Raw genomic sequence first — 17,843 nt, forward strand, 5'->3', positions numbered from 1 at the left:
TAGTTAATAACTATACAAAAACAAAACACGCAGAGAAAAAATTAATTAATATAAATTCCCTGACTTCCCTGCACTGTCCCCCCTTGAAGGTCTGTCCCCATCCTGAAAGCCTGATGCCCCCCCCCCCGACGTCCGATACATCCCTCCCCCCGAAGGACCGCCGACTCCCCAACAATATCGGGCCAGGAGGGAGCCCAAATCCTCCTGGCCACGGCGACCCCCTAACCCCACCCCGCCCTACATTACGGGCAGGAGGGATCCCAGGCCCTCCTGCCCTCGACGCAAACCCCCCTCCCCCCAACGACCGCCCCCCCCAGCTTCAAAATGATGCCTGAAGTTACCTTGGGGGTTCTGAGCACTATTAATTTTAATTTATTACAGCACTCCAGAAATATTTTTCTAATTGTTTTAACTTGGAAAAGCGAACCAGGATTGTCTTAATGAAAGGCTTATGTTCTGCACTGCAGCCCTCCTGCCCTCGACGCAAACCCCCCTCCCCCCAACGACCGCCCCCCCCAGCCGACCCGCGACCCCCCTGGCGACCCCCACGACCCCCCCACCCCCCTTCCCCGTACCTTTGGTAGTTGGCCGGACAGACGGGAGCCAAAACCGCCTGTCCGGCAGGCAGCCAACGAAGGAATGAGGCCGGATTGGCCCATCCATCCTAAAGCTCCGCCTACTGGTGGGGCCTAAGGCGCGTGGGCCAATCAGAATAGGCCCTGGAGCCTTAGGTCCCACCTGGGGGCGCGGCCTAAGGCACATGGTCGGGTTGGGCCCATGTGCCTCAGGCCGCGCCCCCAGGTGGGACCTAAGGCTCCAGGGCCTATTCTGATTGGCCCACGCGCCTTAGGCCCCACCAGTAGGCGGAGCTTTAGGATGGATGGGCCAATCCGGCCTCATTCCTTCGTTGGCTGCCTGCCGGACAGGCGGGTTTGGCTCCCGTCTGTCCGGCCAACTACCAAAGGTACGGGGAAGGGGGATGGGGGGGTCGTGGGGGTCGCCAGGGGGGTCGCGGGTCGGCTGGGGGGGCGGTCGGAGGTTCTTGGGGGGGCGGTCGTTGGGGGGGAAGGGGGGTTTGCATCGAGGGCAGGAGGGCCTGGGATCCCTCCTGCCCGTAATGTAGTGCGGGGTGGGGTTAGGGGGTCGCCGTGGCCAGGAGGGTTTGGGCTCCCTTCTGGCCCGATATTGTCGGGAAGTCGGCGGTCCTTCGGGGTGGGGGTGCGAGTGGTCCTGCCGGGGGGGGGGGATGTATCGGACGTCGGGGAGTCGGCCGGGCAAGAGGGCTTGGGCTCCCTCTTGCTCCGATCGCGGGTGCGGGTGGGAGCGCGTGCGAGCGGTCGTTCGGGGTGGGGGTGCGAGCGGTCCTGCTGGGGGGGTGAATCGGGCGTCGGGCGGTAAATAGCGGTTCCTAGAAGGGGGTACATTGGCCCGCGGGGACAAACCTGTTCACCGTTTCCGCGGTCGGTGAATGGCCTTGTCCCCGTCACCGCAGCGACTGCTAGTTTTCTTCCCCGTTTTCGGCGGTGACCCGCGGCTTAAATGCGGTGGCCGCGGGTAAACCGTCACCGTGTCATTCTCTAACTTGCACCCAGGAAGGCAAGGAAGGGATCTGAAACCCCCAAATGAAAACAGTAATATAAGCATGGCTGCAACTACAGTATAAGCAATGAATATTAGGAATTAGGTGTGGTTGGTTCCTATAATAAACTGAGAGGGCAGAACCAGGAAGAGCTTGAAGACAGACACAGTTCATTTTCTGACAGGAAACTGAAAGGAGAGAGGGGTTACAGAAGAAAGCTAGCGTGTTCATGATATATAGGGTTACCAGACGCCCGGGAAAACCTGAACATGCTCTCTTTTTAGATGGACTTTCCAAAACCCTGTAGTTTGTCCGGGTTTAGGAAAGCCCCGACCTCCGACTGCGTCTGGAGGGCCTCTGAGCACGTGTGGATGATGCTGCATGCTTGGAGGCTTTCCAGAAGGAGGCCCGGAGGTCAGAGACGAAATATGAAGCTTTGTGGAGGCTGGGCTGGGCTGGGGGGGGGGGCATAAGAGTGCAGAGCTGGAGGCGGAACAGGGCAGGGCTGGAAGCGGAACAAGATGGGACTGGAGGTGGAACGGAGCAGGGCCATCAAGTTTCAAGTTTTATTAAAATTTGATTTGGTCTCTTATCAAGTGTTTCTAAGTAAAATGCAAGAATAACAAAAGCATTTTAAGAACATAAAAAGCCATACAACTTATAAATTGATCACAATAAAATAATTTAAACAATACAAGTACATATACTAACTGGTACATAAGAACAGCGTTGGTAGAACTACAATTTTTTTTATAAAAGAGAGAGATAACATACATGGAAAGCCCAATAAGGAAGGGGGGGGGGGAGATATGTAAAGAAGAAAACAGAATTATCTTTTTGGGAGGAATTATAGGGTTTCTACAGCAGAAAATCTGGTAACCCTAAAGGAATAGGATTGCTTCTCTGATAAAATGATTTGCATGTACCTGCTTATAGAGTGGATGTGACTCTTGGAAGTAAAGACCTGATATTACTCTAGTAGGAGCAGCCAGATAACTTGATTGCAGGACTACAATTTGTGGTTGAATGTGTGGACCAATAGAGACAGTAGATCAGTGTTTTATTTTTTTTATAATTGGGTTCTAAGAAATAGGCCTGAACTATCAGGTCTAGATCCTGGAAAGAAGAGAGCTGACACTGAATGTTAAAGAAGGGAGTTGTCTTGGATCTAATGTTCACTTCTAAAGGCCTGGCACAAGTTTAATAATTCAAGGTGGACTGATATATTTTTTACCTGGAGCCAGTCACACAGACGCCTACAGAAAGAAATCAGTGGAGAAGATTACCCAGACTACATTAGGAAATGCCCAGGGAACAGCATGCAGCATTATATTTTGCTTGTATCATGTTTTAAAATGAGTATACATCCCTATAATAAAATTGAGATTCATGGCTGTCATTTACATGTGTCTCCTCTTCATATAGTTACTTTCAATTGAAATACTTTACTATACATATTCTGTCATATCAGCTGATGATATAACCTCAATTATGAAATTGCAAGGTGTGAGAGAGCACAGAAAAATGATAGGGAGGATCAAGCTAAAATGTGGGTGCTTGAAGGCCTGGTCTCATGTGCTCGTAGGCAAAGGACATATCTGCATAAATACCCATACGAGATAGAAACATATCATGAATGGTTTATTAGAGAAATATTAACTGCAGGCTGAGTTAGTGCAAATAGCCAGACTCCATCTTCAGACTCCTTTAATAAGCAAAGTTGATTAAAAAGTGATAGAGTAAATGTGACTTCCATGGAAAAGGGCAGTCAAGCAATACTTTTCAAGGTTTTAATTTTATGAGGTGACTGGTAGCAGTACATAGAAACTTCACATCTTAGATCTTCAAATTATAGCTTAACCTCAATTCTAAAACGTATAATGAGAGAACTGAAGGGAGATGCGAGATGCGTACAAAAAAAAAGGCTTCCATTTCCAGTTGAAAGCAGTTTTATTACCAAAGTAATCCTGTTGCATATGGAACCCCACCATTTCTTCTCCAGAGGTAAGCTGTCAGACCGGGTTTACTTCTAGCTCTTGAAGGTGCGTGCAATGTCTAAATCCCTTCTATCAGCATAAAGAAAATCTATAATTATAGTGAGGAATGAGTCCAGCCTTATAAAGCTCTTCCAGTACAGTGGCATACAGCAGCACTACCCAGGAAGAGAAATTAGAAAACTCTCTCCGTCTCTGTACATTCTGAACTCGCAGAGTTGCAACAGTTACATCAAATATAAATGAATCTAGAGGTTTTAATTTTCCAAAAATGTTGAAAGGAAATGGATAACTACACTAGACTAGCCATGTAATGCTGTTTGTAGATAGTTGTTGGTGATGAGGTTCAAATCCCAGCTCTGATTGCTTGAGTTCCTAGAAGGGTGGTTGAGTACGTGCCATAGTCTTCAGCATCATAGTGGCTAATACGCTGAAGAGGGCTTTGAACTAGAATCATTGGGGGTAGGTGATCAAAGCTCCCTTAAGTGTAGTACATGTGTTGGCTTTATAAAATATCAAATCACACTAGTTCATTGATCAAAAATTACTGGTGGTGCTGCTATCTAGTGACAGCACAAAATTACAACATCTGTTATACTATTCCCTTTTATTATTCTCTCAGGTGCTAACTAACAGCCCCTCTGATATTCACCTGGTGTTTATGTTTATTTGTATTTATATACCACTTTTCGATTATAATATCAGTGCGGTGTACATCAATTAAAAAAGGACAAGAACGCCAAATAATCATAATACAAAGATAAGAAGAAAAATAAAAAATAAATCATTTAGGAGTCCTTTTACTAAGGCGCGCTAACCGATTTAGCGTGTGCTAATCTATTTAGCGCTAATGATTAGCACGTGCTAAATGCTAACGCATCCATAGAATATAATGGACGCATTACCATTTAGTGCGCGCTAATCGCTAGCGCGTGCTAAATCGATTAGTGCATACTAAATAGACTAGTGTGCGCTAAATCGGTTAGCACGCCTTAGTAAAAGAGTAAAAGAGATACCTAATTGAAAATTAAAACCGCATCACAAAATAAATTAAAAATACTTAAACTAAACTAAAATAAACAAACTAAGAGGGAAATGCCAATCCAAATAAGTAAGTTTTTAGCTTGGCTCTAAATGTAATATAAGTAAGTTCAAACAAGAGGTTGACCCTTGATACTCCACAGACACTGTGGAGGAGATGATGTTCATGATGCAGGCTTTATTAAAAGTACAGTCCAATAATCCACATGAAGAGATACCTAGGACCCAAAGCATTGGGGACTATGGATCAAACACAGTCCGTGTTTCAACAAAACTGTCTTCCTCAGGGGTCCTATGAATAATGATATGATGGATGGAATATTTCTTAAAGTAATAAAATTATTATTATTTTTTTTTACAATAAATCGTGCAATAAATTGTGTTTCAGTGTGGGATAATGTGGATTTTTAATAACTTCTAAGTAGTGACTGGGGTGAGGAATGTGTTTTGGTGATAAAAAATATAAAAGACTGTAAATGACTGTAAATGTGCATGTGTGGAGAATATCTAGAAGTGACTGAATGGATGCTGCAAGCATCACATTTGAAAAGTGAAAATTGACATGATTGAGAGACAAGAGGTCCTAATCCGTCGTTTTGGATAAAACATACCTGAAAAAGGTGAAAAGAAAAGAAGAAGAGAGTGCCTTGGTAAAATAATAGAATACATACGCTGAAGGTCCGATATGAAAACTTGTGGATTAAAGACTAAAAACTAAAATGGTCATGTTGGAATTAAATTGAAGCTATATGTATAAGGATAATAACAAAACAAGATGAAGAAGGAACAACGGGAGACAAAATCTCATATTCAAACATCTATTCATGATAAAATTCAAACATCTATTCATGATAAAACCCATTTAATGCTAAAAATGCTATGATTAAAAACATTGTGATTAAAAGTGTTAATGTAGAGAATACATATAGACTCACGTTTTAAAAACTTACTTTATAAATGCCAAACGTATGTAATCAGAAGGGGCTCTTATGAGTTGCAGAGGGCATGATGGAAAACCAGCCATCATAACGGAAATATTAAATATATGTATAGTTCTGACATTTATACAAGAGGTGATATATCAATAACAAAAAGCAGTATTCCAAACAATACATCAACTGCTAAATGACTGGTGAAAAGTTGATAAACTTTAAAGAGGCGATGCATAACCAATCCTGAGTAAACCTTTGCGCAGTTGAGAAATCCTCAAAGCCAGGAGAAAAAACACGCGCTTAATCCCACTTTCAATTTAAACTGTACGGGAAGTGCAATTGGACACATGGAGGCGTGGGATTGGTGTAAGGCAAAGAAGGGGAGGACCCAAAACGTGATGTAAATAAAGGGGAGGAATCTAATGCTAAACTAATGTGGAAAAAGGAAGGACCAAACCTGTGATGTCAAGGAAAGGGAGGGATCTAATACTGAGCAAAAGTGATGTCAGTAAAGAGGAGGAGCTTAGCCTAACAGTCTATTACTAAGCTGATGTGGAGAAGGGGAGGACCCAAAGAGTGATGTCAGTAAGGGGGAGGAATCTAGTCCTAAGCTAAACATGGTTTCAGAAATGAAATGTGAGCCAATAGATCAGCTGGCATAAGTACTTATTGGGTTAGTTCTAAATATAAATGTGAAGTGTGTATTCGGATGATGAGAACAAAATCTAATGTCAATATGTGCTGTGAGATTATAAAGACAAAAGGTATGTGTGTATGTGTGTGTGCTAAATTACGTTACAAGTAAATGATCTTAGTGGAAAATGCATTGTAAATATATGGTAATAAGGAAATAGTCATAAAAGGCATTATAAGTCCATGATTAATAAGATGCATAAATGTAAAAGAAATGATTGATGTAAATACATGATGGATCTAATTAACATGATGTGTCATAAGTTATGAGTGACAGGTTTAAATACAGATGTAAAATGAATTCATAGTGAATAATACATGATAATTGGAATACAGAAAGAATAATAAATAATAAATGTATAGAAGACATAATTGCAAAAATATGTAATTGAACATAACACATAATTATAGAAGCGTAATTGATAAAAAACAAGTAAAAATTGGACATAATAAATATGAGTGGTTGTTTGTACATAAGCAAAAATATAAATATGAATGAATGTTTACATGTAAGATAGAATAATTTTAATAGTTTGGAGGTTGGATCTTTGTTAAGGGGGAGATAAAACTCTTTGTCATTAACATGTCTTTGAACCTCATTGATATATTTCTGCCAGTCTAAAATGACAATACCACCCAATCATTATTTAATTTTAATTCTTGATATTCACTTGGTGTTTATGTTTATTTGTATTTATATACCACTTTTTGATTATAACATCAGTGTGGTGCACATCAATTAAAAAAGGAAAAGAACACCAAATAATCATAATACAAAGATAAGAAGAAAAAATAATAATTTTGGGATCCTTTTACTATGGCACGCTAACCGATTTAGCGTGCACTAATCGATTTAGTGCATGCTAACGATTAGCACGTGCTAAATGTTAATGCGTCCATAGAATATAATGGATACATTAGCAGTTAGTGCGTGCTAATTGTTAGCACACGCTAAATCGATTAGTAAATAGATTAGCGTGCGCTAAATCGGTTAGCATGCCTTAGTAAAAGAGTAAAAGAGATACCTAATTGCAAATTAAAATCATAAATCATAAATCATAAAATAAATTAAAACATACTTAAACTAAACTAAAAATAAATACACTAAGAGGGAAATGTCAATCCAAATAAGTAAGTTTTTAGCTTGGCTCTAAATGTAATATAAGTAAGTTCACCACGAAGTTCATTAGGAAGTGATACTGATGCAAAAAAATGCAGAATTTTGAGTTGACTTAAGTTTAACCTGGTGAATTGGTGGCACTGTCAATCTGTCTGCTGCCAGTGCCATTCCTAGATATTCAATACCGGGCCCTATCTGGGCTTCAGCATAGAGAATGACACAGTGACAGAATTGGTCACGATTCCCATTCTGCAGATAGCCATGGGAAACCATCCCCATGTCATTCTTTAAGGAGAAGGAAGAATCTGAGTATGACTGGGCACAGACACTGACTCTCAAGCCTTCCATTGAAGAATGCTGGAGTAGAAGGACTGAGGCTGAGATAGACACTGAAGAATGATATGGAATAGTTTCCCATGGTTATCTGTGGGAATGGAGATGGTGAGTTCAGCATTAAATATCCAGGTTTTTAGGAGCCAGCTAAGTCCATATGCAGCCTCTGACTGAATAAGCCAAACTACTTAAAGATAGGACTGCTATTTATGAGGACTGGTTTAAACAGTTTATTTCTCTAATCTAATCTAATCTAATCTGGTATTTGTGAATTGTACTATGCCTACAAAGGGTCAAGGTGACTTACAATATAGAAAAGAGAACTGCAATACATTGCTTAGATGCTAGGATAAATAACAAGAATACAAGGTGTTATTAAAAATTATTATTAAATGGATGGAACTCCACCAATAAGCTATATCGCTCTCAAAGAGAGGAATATAACTTATAAAGAACTATTAATTTGGGGAAAGTTAGCTCGCTTGATTAAAACTTAGGGCTCCTTTTACTAAGCTGCGATAGCGTTTTTAGTGCACGTAGAATTTTAGCGCACACTAAACCCGTGCTACGCAGCTAGAACTAATGCCAGCTCAATGCTGGTGTTATCGTCTAGCACGTGTGGCAATTCTGCATGTGCTAAAACCGCTATCGCAGCTTAGTAAAAGGAGCCCTTAGCTCATTAAATATCAAGAACTAAGACTCAGAACATTTATAAGCAAACTGAAAATTTATTTAAGCATTAAAAACCAAGCAGGTAGAGCCATAGTTACATATAGGATCTTTTTGAGCAGAGATAATAGGATTAAACTAGACAAAATTCTCTAAGGTTAAAGGATCAAATTTACTCACAAATGTTGGTTGAAAAGTCCTTAGAAGGCCGCCCTGTAGGCTCGAACTAAGCACATGTGCAGGACACACATGGTGAAGTTGTAGAGATAGTGATGTTGCAGCATGGTGATCCAGGAAAAAGAAGACAGAAGTCCACATGGTATCAATGCTTTATAGATGTGTGTGTGTGTTTGGAGGGGGGGGGGGGTGTCCCAGGGTAATCTCTAGCATCACCTCCAGTCATAGAGGAGTGCATCACAGAGCAGGGCAGTCTTGCCATTGATGATGTCATATGATTAGATTGTCTTGTAGACTGTGGTGGCAGGGGTACTGGCCTGAGCTACATCTCTCTGGCCATGTCTTTTGTCTTTTAAAATAGCTCAGTCCTTTTACTGGCACACCCAGTCATGCTTTTGTAATAGGTGCTTTTAGCACAACACCTGGATAAGATGGCTGGGGGCAGGCCTCAAAACTTCTTTATACTTTAAGTAATTTCAAGGAGACCTGAATAATGTACATCCAACAACTAAATATAATAATTGGGAATAAAAGCACATATTCTACTACAGATGCAATTACTATAATAAACTATATACAAAATACTTATCAAACCTTGAAAGAAAGAAAAAGAAAGAATAAGGGGGGGAGGAGGAGGGGGAGGGGAAAAAAGAGACTATTTTGTGTATGAAGTGTGGTGTATATTATAAAGAGAGAACATTTTGTGTATGGAGTGTGGTCAAAGTGGTATTTGCAGATAATATCACGGCTACATATATTCCCTCACTTGATTGCAAGAGAAAATATTAATAATATTGGAACAAGGAATCACAATTATAAAAACAGTGCATGGTGGAAAAAGTAACAACCCTTAACACTAACTTGATATATCACACTGGAAAATATATTGAAATTCACACAAACTTTTAAGATATTAGAGAATGCTATACAGTATATATAAGAGTGCATTGGGAAAATTGTTTTTTGGAGACATTGTACCTTGGAAAGTGTCACGTTTCAGAAATCCTGAAATTAATAATCATATTATTATTATTACATTTGTATTCCTACTCATGTCTTGCAAGCTAGATATTCACCATTGATCACTGCAGGCCTTTCTTGATGTCATCTTCTTGATCTGGTGAAATTTTCTCTTAACCCAGCATGCTAGCCAAATCATAAGAATAAGAGTACAGAGCTGACCAATTAATATAACCACAATGGGGTGAAACAATCTGTCTAGAATACCATTCCCCTTATGTGACTTCCCAAGGAAAATGTCCCACTATGAATATTTAGCTTCAATATTTTAGATACAACAAACATCATTAGTGATAATAAATTGGTATATATGATACCATAATTCAAGTGTGTGGCGCACTGGTTAAACCTACAGCCTCAGCACCCTGGGTTGTGGGTTCAAATCCGCGCTGCTCCTTGTGACCCTGGGAAAGTCACTTAATCCCCCCATTGCCCCAGGTACATTAGGTAGATTGTGAGCCTGCCGGGACAGACAGGGAAAAATGCTTGAGTACCTGAATAAATTAATGTAAACCGTTCTGAGCTCCCTTGGGAGAACGGTATAGAAAATGGAATAAATAAATAAATAATAAAACTATATGCAACATACTTTTTGAGGTAAAAGGAAAAAGAAACATTTTCAAAGTCATTTGGAATACAACTTTCTTTACTATCTAGCAAAACTTTTCTACATTATTAAGGTCACTTAAATCAACATTTTTACTATTTTCTTGTCCAGTCTACACCTGTCTGCCACCTGGGTCCCACTGCAATCTGCAGAGAGGCAAGTCTTGTGGAAAAACCCGGTCCAAACTGGACACGTCTCCTCATGTCTCATAGAAAGGAAGGTCTCAGGCAAGATCTCTTCCCCCAGAGACCCAAATATAGAAAAAAACGTAAAAAATTTTTTTCGAACGTTCACATGTTGTTATAGGAGGCTTGTGATCCCTAAATCAGTTTTTTTTTTTTTTTTTGACATTTTAGTAACTTTTGGGGAGGATGTTGTAAAATTGCAACGCTGGGCCTGTAAGGTAGCAGAATTTCAATAGTGTCACTCTCTCTCTGAACACATGTAAGGAATAATTAAAAGTTTATTTGTACTTTACAGCTTATAAAGACCCACCTAAGTTTATGTATATACACAACAACAATAGTATAATAAAGAAAAAAGTAATTTTTATTATCAATTTAATACAAAAAATGAGTATCATATAAAAACGCAAATTTTTCCCTGTGAAGCGCCCATTGACTTCTATCAGCGGTAATCAAGAAATTTCGTGTTTTTGCACAAAAAATTTCATGTTAGCGCAAATCTTTTGGCAGTTTTGTCCCAGCGTTGAATCTTCTCCACTGGTTGTGGGCCAGCAAAGGAAGACACAAGTGTAACCTGTCTCTTGTCAAACCATTTCACAGCACAAATGTTGTGATTTGACTCCACTCTGACATCAAAGCTTCCTCTTCCCTTTTTTTCAAGCTTTTCTCATCCTCAAGATTACAGTTTGGAAGGCGCACTTGTCTGGCTGTTCCTGTGTAATGAATTCCACAATCCAGCAGCCTAACTATCAATGGGATGCTGGTGAAAAAGTTGTCTGCATAGATCTTGTAGTTGTGACTATGTGGAAGTGTGGAAGCAAGTTTCATCACAACATCCCCTGATAGTCCAAGTTCAGATCTTGCCCGTATTCCATTCACACTGCCTTGGTACACATCAAAATCACAAAGTATACCAGAGATTCCAGTCCTTGCCCACAGCTTGAACCCCCATGGGTTTGGCTTGCCACGCATGTACTGTTTGATGCTGCTGAATTTCCCCCTGAAAGGGATCATCATTTCATCAACAGAGTTATGTTCTTCAGGGACCACTTTTAGGCATTTCTCTCTGAAAGCATCAAGCCATGGTCTGAGTTTCCAGAGTTTGTCACTTTTTTGTTCCATCTCAGACACGGTTAGATTGTTCACAAAATGTAATGATGTCAACAGAGACTGGAATCTGTTTCGTGACATTACATCAGCGACAGGACTGTATCTTGTGTCTGCTTCCCAGTACATACGGACTCCAGGCATTTGGACAAGACCCATCTTCAGATACATGCCAATCATCTGCTCTATTTCCTTTGTGTTTGTGTTTATAGATGATCCTTTCTTCTGAAAACTGTACTGATTTGTGTTATCTGCCAGAGCGTTGATCATATCTTCTGTCACAAACTTCTGAAAGTACTCCAGTGGTGTGCAGAGGGAATGGACATCATTACTGACATCCTGACCAGAAAAATCAGTACTGGGAGAGATGAAATTCTTTTTCAGCCATCGATATCTGTCACGGGGCCCAGTCTTGGCATCAGGATGTTCTGCCTCTGTTGGGATGATTTGAACATCAGAAGTTAGGTGGTCATCGGGTAATTTATTTTCCTTGTCCACTTCACCGATAACTCCATATTCCACAACTTCTATCAAGTAGACCTATTGTTCAATTAGACATGCAAACACTTTAATCCTCACCTCCTGGAGATTTATCACCTTCTCAAGTTTAAAGTGCAGACAAAACCTTGCTATCACTTTGACCCACTGTTGTAAAATTACAACATAGAAATAACCAGCTCTAAATCTCTTAAAATCAGTATATTCAATGATGTCATAAAATCTGCATGATCTACACATATTAATGATCACATAAAAAAATATTTCAAGCTTTTTACTTACTTTAGTCCTGATGTATCCCGTCCAAAACAACAAGATGATATACTCCAAAGCAGGCAACAGGGTTGTATGACTTCATGGCCAGATAAACAGACCTATTTACACATTCAACCATCCAATGGTGTTGCAGAACTGAACAATAGGTTCTATTAGTAATGTACATGAAGTTTTAAAAAGAAAAAAAATGGGGGAGGGTTTATTTGTAGCCTTAAATGTGATGTTGTAATATTACAACACTGGTTCTCAGAGAGGCAGCTATACCTTCCTGTTTATCTGGGGACAGATTTTTCTCCCTTTGAAAATCTTGCGTGACATGATGCAAAACTCGTGCTATGATGATATGGCTTGGTTTCTCATTCCAATAACTCATGTTCTCACCATAAGATTTTAAAATGTCACAAGCTAGCATGCAGTTTTCAACATCTAAGTCCTGAAGTACTGACTTTTCAGTTTCAGGCCTATTTTCATGAGAGCTAAGATCAGAGTGCTAGGTTGTGTGTCTATGTACTGGGGTTATGGATGTAGTACTATGGCCTGTTTCTGGTATGGCCCTCGATCTGGGTATAAAACAGGTCCAGCTATGGCTACTACATGCGAAGCATTGGGCTGGTACTTTTGGACATTCATGGCCTTTATACACAGATCCCTAACCGAAGCTGGCTCTCCTGTAAGCCAAGAACATAAGGAAATGGCTATAGTTGGATGCATTCCCTGATAAATCTCCCTAAGGTCCTCTGTATCTATCTGGCAATCTAACAGATCTTCTGGCATTAGGCCTTGTGGATCCCTTCCGTCAGCTACCTCTGTCATTATTAATAATAGAACTGCTCTATGGACATAATCTTCTATTCCTTCATTTTTATCTTGTTGGATCCTTGCACTTTGAGCCTTGAACGTTCTTACACCAAAAGAGACACAAAAAGCAGCGGCTAAGTTGATCAAAGAGAATCCCACTTGTTTGGCTACTTTAATTGCCTTGTTCATCTGCCCAGTATCACACATTTCCACAGTATCACACAGGCACGGTGAAAATTAGGGGGGGGGTCTATCTTGCCTACCTGCTTTGCTATGACTTCCATATCTGTTTAGGATAAGAGCTGGGAGCTAACTGTCTGGGTCGCCCCTCCTGCCATAGGCTGGGATTGTGATACCTTTATCACTACGGACACAGGCTTCATTGTAGCTCTATTTGTATCTGACTGCTTGTATGGAATCCCAGTAATGGCTGAAATTTGTAAATGGGAGTCTTGAAGCTTTTTTTTTTTTTTAGGCCTTGTATTTCCCTAACCAAATGTTTTAAACCTGGAACCTGGCTTGCTTGTATTTCTAAAGCTGCAATTTGTGTTTGCATGTGGTCTTCCTGAGCTATTTGCTTTTGGCCATGCTCTTTTAAAAAATCTGATTGGTACCGTAAGCAAGAATTTTGTGTCACTAAAAACTCCTTTTCCTGTTCCAATAAAGCACATTCTTTCTCTTTGGCTACTAGTTTTTCTTTCAATTCTGCATTATCCTTTATCATTTTTTTTTTTTTTTTTTTTTTTTACAAATGGACCATGTTATACAAAGACAAGTTGCATTTCTTTGGCGCTGTGATTTCACAGAATACAATGAGCAATATTGTTCAAATTTAGATTCCACATCATAGATAGAGGCTATATCCTCAGACACACAGGAGATCCATGGGTTAGGCCCAGATGACACTACACACTGCCTGAATAAGGTGGGATTGTCTACACCTAACATAGGGGGTTTCTGTGTGGTACCATCAGTATATGCTGCAGAATTAGTTTTTTTTTAATGCCAGAACATTTTTATACCCTGAATTTCCCTAATTCACTTGTTGGTACCGGGGCAAAGCTGGGGAAGCCTTGGTGTATTTGTTTTTAATTTTGTATTATGTGCTGTAAATATGTGGAAAATCAATAAAGAATTAAAAAAAAAAAAAAGAAAGGCTATCCTTTTTTGGAGAAGAGAGATTTAGAAGGCTAGCTTTGAGGCAAAAGTGTAAGATTATGAGGACATATAGGGCTCCTTTTAGTAAGCTGTGCTAGCAGTTTTTGCGCGCTGCATTGCCACACGCGCTAGATGCTAATGCCAGCATTGAGCTGGCGTTAGTCCTTGGTGTGTAGCGTGGGGTTAGCGCTTGCGGCAATGCAGTGCGCGCTAAAAATGCTAGCGCACCTTAGTAAAAGGAGCCCATAGTTTTGTTAAGGAGAATAGAGACATCAAGCATCAGTTCCTATATATTTTAATAATATATGTTCACCCAGGATGCAGGCTGACTGGAAAATGGATATAAACAGTTAACAATGATAGATTAGGCCAGGGAAAGATAGGTCCACATTAGAGAATGACACGGTGACAAAATTCATCACTGTTCCCGTCCCCGCGGATAACCGCGGGAAATAAACCCATGTCATTTTCTAGTGTCTATTTCAGCCTCAGTCCTTCTACACCAGCATTCTTCAAAGCAAAGCTTGCGGGTCAGTGGTTGTGGCCATTCATACTCTGATTCTTCCCTCTCTCCTTAAAGAATGACATGAAGATGGTTTCCCGCGGTTATCTTTGGGGACGGGAATGGTGATGAATTTTGTCACCGTGTCATTCTCTAGTCCACATGGCACCAACGGTGAGGATTTTCATAAAAAAATAGCGCAATACAATTCCAAATACTTTCCTATTTTCTTTAAAGTACTAAAATACCCTTTTAATTACTTTTAAAAGCAGCACCATACAATTCCTAATGTAATCTTATCTAATCCTTAGGTTTGTATACCGCATCATCTCCACGTTCGTAGAGCTCGACGCAGTTTACAGTAGGAGAAATAGGAAGGAACTACAACAGAGGGTTAGAGGTAGAAGTGTGAAGAAAATTTAGAAGACTTGGGATGCCAAGATATAAGAGTTTCCTTGATTCCTAAGTTGGAGGGAGACTTACATTTTTTGAGATGTTTTCAGATGTTTGCGGAAAACTTGGAGAGAGCTCAAGTTCCGAAGAGGGGAGGTAAGGTTGTTCCAGAGCGCAGTGATTTTGAAGTGAAGGGAGGTCCCTAGCTTTCCTGTGTGGGAAATGCCTTTTAGCGAGGGAAGGATAGTTTTAAATTGTAGGAAGATCTGGTGGTATTAGGGTTTGAGGAATTCCAAGAAAGAGGGATAAAGGGAGGGAGGATACCATATAGGATTTTGAAAGTTAAACAGGTGCATTTATAGTGGATTCCTATTTACTTTTCTATTTTCCTTTAAAGTACTATGCAGCACAATAATAACTGTTTTCATCCTTTAACTGTTAGAAAAGAAATTTTGCCTTGTGCACTATCAATCTTGCCTGCACATTCTCCACCATTAAAATATGCTATAAAAATTATTATTAAATGGATGGAACTCCACCAATACACTATATTGCTATAAAGGAAGTGTTAGGCAGGAGAAGACCTATAGGATACCTCGAGGTAGAGGCTGTCGATCCAAGAGAAGAATGGGGTGAGGGACTGAATATTAGCACTTAACTCTGCCCTTGGAATACCCACAAGTTACACTAGCTCAAGGGTAGGAAGTTCTGGTCCTCGAGAGCCACAAGCGGTCAGGTTTTCCGGATATCCACAATGAATAGAAATTAGATGGATTTGCATGCACTGCCTCCATGAGATGCAAATCTATCTCATGCAATAACTGGTTTTGAATTCAGCACTTTCCAGTAGTTTTCAGCGACGTTAACCTCTTAAGTGCTGCAGAAAATGACTGGATAGCTGTGAACAAGTGATTTAATCAGTTGGCAGCCATTTCTGACCATTGAATTTGTTTTGAATATTGGCTGGCGTATGTTTAGCAGCTCTAAAGTTACCTTCTTTACTTGTCTCTCCAATCCAGAGAAACAATATATACAATTTAACCTGTTAGAACATCTGCTAGTGTTTACATTCTTTAGAACCATAGAGTATCCTATATCAAAAGAGACAGTGCACCTGAAGGCAGGATGGACAAAGTGATTCTTATCTCTTAACATCCTTTATGTTTCATTGCTGATATAAACAACAAGAGGTCGTAGTGGGGGCAGGAAGAAAATTGTTTATAATCAAAGGTTCATTATTGAGAGCCATGTTGCGTCTTGTGATGGAGCAGCCAACTGAATAGCTCAGCATGCATTAATACCCCGAAGTTTGTAGCTTGATGCAGATAAATAAACCGTCTACATCTCATTAAGCAAATTTCTTTTTTTTCCTGATTTTTTAAAAACATTCTGTTCATATTTATTAAGTCCAGGTATTATAGCATCAATCCTTAGTCAGCGTCATAGATTGCAACCACTCTAGAACCCAGTACATTTGCATTGCTATTCTGGCCACTAGGTGTCACCATTATAAGATGGCTATAAACATTGTTTCTGGTCAATATCTGGTCCCAACTAGACAGGAAAGCAGAATCTTGGAACATAAGAACAGCCATACTAGGTAGGACCAATGATTCATCTATCCCAGTCTCCCGTTTCCAACAGTGGCCAATCTAGGTCACAGTACCTGGCAGAAACACAAATAGTAGTAACAATCTATGCTACTGATCCAGAGCAAGCAGTGGCTTCCTCCAGGTCTATCTCAATAGCAGAATATGGACTTTTCCTCTAGGAACTTGTCCAAACCTTTCTTAAATCTGGCTTTGCTAACCCCTGTAACTACCTCCTCTGGCAATGAGTTCCAGAGCTTAACTTTTAAGTAAAATTATATTTCCTTCTATTTGTTTTAAAAGTATTCCCATGTAGTTTCACCGAGTGTTCCCTGATGTTTGTACTTTTGGAAAGGGCAACATGTTCCAGAGCTTAACTATTCTCTGAGTGGAAAAAAAATTCCTCCTATTGGTTTTAAAAGTATTTTCTTGATACTTCATCGAGTGTCCCATAGTCTTTGTAATTTTTGACAGAGTGAAAAATTGATCCACTCTTACCCATTCTATACCACTCAGGATTTTGTAGACTTCAATCATATCTCCCCCCCCTCCCCACTTAACGATCTCTTTTGCAAGTTGCAGAACCTAAACCTCTTTAGTCTTTCCTCATACGAGAAGAGTTCCATTCCTTTATCATTTTGGTAATTTTAATATTCTTGTTCTTATTTACTATCCTTTTCCTAATAATTCCTAACATCCTGTTTGCTGGGTTTTTGTTTTTTTAACCATAGCCGCATACTGGGCAGATTTCAGCATAATGTCTACAATGACACCTTTTTCTTGGCTGCTCCTAAGGTGGATCCTAGCATCAGGTAACTATGATTTGGATTATTATTCTTTTTAGTCTTTCCTCATACAAGAGGAGTTCCATTTCCTTTATCACCTTGGTCGCTCTTTTTTGAACCTTTTCTAGTGCCACTATATCCTTTTTGAGTTAAGGAGACCAGAATTGAACGCAATACTCTGGTCTCATTTCTGGAGTATTGCGTTCAATTCTGGTCTCCTTATCTCAAGAAAGCTATAGTGCTGCTAGAAAAGGTTCAAAGAAGAGCAACCAAGATGATAAAGGGGATGGAACTCCTCTCATATGAAGAAAGACTAAAAAGGTTAGGGCTCTGCAGCTTGGAAAAGAGATGACTGAAGGGAAATATGATTGAAGTCTACAAAATCCT

Source organism: Geotrypetes seraphini, chromosome 1, assembly GCF_902459505.1.
Source record: "Geotrypetes seraphini chromosome 1, aGeoSer1.1, whole genome shotgun sequence".
NCBI lineage: Eukaryota > Metazoa > Chordata > Amphibia > Gymnophiona > Dermophiidae > Geotrypetes > Geotrypetes seraphini.